Source organism: Schistosoma mansoni, chromosome 1 (genome assembly GCF_000237925.1).
Source record: "Schistosoma mansoni strain Puerto Rico chromosome 1, complete genome".
Classification (NCBI taxonomy): domain Eukaryota; kingdom Metazoa; phylum Platyhelminthes; class Trematoda; order Strigeidida; family Schistosomatidae; genus Schistosoma; species Schistosoma mansoni.
The window spans coordinates 33,844,343-33,846,922 of record NC_031495.1 but is presented as its reverse complement, the minus strand read 5'-3'; positions in this window follow the sequence as shown (position 1 = coordinate 33,846,922).

Sequence of the window (2,580 nt, the reverse complement as noted above, 5' to 3'; positions counted from 1 at the left end):
GAGTTTTGCCATTTAATCTGTTAAGTATATATATATATAATTGATGTATATTACTCATTTTTTGAATATTATATAGTTTATCAGAAAGGGTTTTGTGGATATTATAGTAATTTTAATAGTTGAGATCATAAATCAATTGAAGCTAAAGCACTATGGAAAATCTGGAAGCACTTAACGGCCGTTTCATCCTATGTTGGGACTCTTCAGCAGCGCGTATCCACGATGCCGCCTCGCGTGGTTCGAACCCAGAACCTATCATTCTCGCGCGCGAGCGCTTAACTACTAGACCACTGAGTCGACATTTTAAGTTAATAATTATTGACAGTTTCTAATACATTCTCGAATATTCTTTTCGATGTAAGCTTACAGAATATACAATTTATGTACTAGGCTATGTTGAACACTTGAAAACAATCAACATATAACTCCATATATTTTATTGAATAAAACAATTATTGTCATTATTATTTACTGAAGATTTGTTAATCAAATAAATAGGAAAATACAAATTTATGTGGTCATTTTTGATTAAAGTTTGCAGATTTATTAAAAGAAAATAAAGTGTAAAATTTTTGTAATAGATCGGTTGAGGTTAGACATTAAAACTGTTGGATGCCGGCTCAGTGGTTCTAGAGGCAAAACGCTAGCGCGCGAGACTGATAGGTCCTGGGTTCGAATCGTGGATGCAGACTGCTAAGGAGTCCCACAATAGGACGAAATGGCCATCCAATGCTTCCAGGTTTTCCATGGTGGTCTGACTTCAATTGACTCAAGCTCTCAACTATTGAAATAGATACAAGTGTAGTAATAATTGAATATTAAATTTCATTGAAATCATGAACCGATCCAATTTAGAAAATCATTGAAAACTTAGAAACACTGAACTAATGTTTCGTCTTTTAATCTATTGATGATTCCAATGAAATCTAATCTCCATAACCTTATATTATATTTACTAAAATGTTTTTAAATGAGGTCATCATTGAAAATGATATAGGAATGGGAAAAGATAAACAACAACAACAACAGAGAAATAGGATTGATTTATAAATCATTAAAATGATATAAAACTGTCAACAACAAATACAACACAAACATACAAACACTTATAAATATTACAAATTACAAGTGAATTATATTGATAATAATGAGTAATATAGTAGATAGATAAATAAATATAAATGAAATGAATAAAGTAATTTAGAGAGAAGAATGAACTCATTTTCATTTCCCCCTTTCATAATGATATATATATATATATTCAGTTAGAGATAAATATTGATATGAAACACTGGTATTACATAGAAACAATGAAATGCATATAGAATTAATGGACTAAAAATCAACTTGCCAACTATTCAACTATTTTTTTTGTATATTTATAAAAAAAAAAGTAATTGAAAAATGAAGTTGTTTGTTTTTTGTTTTGGACAGCAACTCATTACTCATTATAATGAAAATACATAATTATTTATATACAAGAAGTTAGATTAATTATTGTGATAAACCGATGAAAAAATCTTTTTTCTTCTAGTTTGCCTTGTTTATTTTTTTATTTTACAAATGGATATGTTACTAGTGATAAGACATTAAAACAATATTGAAAATAACGATGCCATATTTTGTGACAGATTAAATGATTGTTCTATATAAATACATGTCAATCTTCTGATTTATTTCGATACACACGAAAAAATGTTTATATATTTATCTATGCAATTAATTTACTGTTATTTACTTACGCCTGTTACTCCCAATGGAGCATAGGCCAACGACTTTTCTGGTTAGCGTTTTCTTAGAGAGTTAGTTTTCTACGGGATGGGGTCGCTAACCTCATGCCCAACCTTCCTCCTTTATCCTGGGTTTGGGACCGGCAGTAGCCCTCGTAGGAGCTACAGGCGGAGTTAATTTACTGTTACAATTACTTTAAAGTATTACTGTCCGTACTATTACTATGTGAATTATCATCTTTTAAAAAATAATAAAGTGTCGTTTATGAAACAAAATATACACTTCTTTGTCAATACTATTTTCATGTTAATAAAATCTATTATTTAAAGTAATTTAATAGTTGAATTCATCAGTCAATTGAAGATAAACTACCAAGGAAAACATAGAAGCAATGGACGACTGTTTCGTCCTAGTATGAGACTTAAGAATTCAACTATTAAATTACTAAAATCTTCACAAAAGCCTCTTCTGATAATATTTAAAGTTTAATCTGCTAATTACGTTAATTAAATAACATAATTGTGAATAAATAATCATGGATAGTGGTTAGCAGTGGAATCCAGGACGCGCGTTTCGTCCTATTTGGGACTTGTTAGCTGAATGTACCTGCATCTCAGAGTTGGTGTTCACTCTGGGACTAAAACTCAGTACCGTTCGTTTCAAACACCATCACGTTATTCACTCATCAACTGAGTCCTGATAGCCACTTGCTTGTGCAACGGGGTGGAGTGATATATTCACTTGGTGTTGTTTACTTGTTTACTGACCAATCGCATTCCTAAATAACAATGGGAAGATACAAGTAAACAACACCAAATGAATATAATTCGTAATACTTTTCCTCGTAAA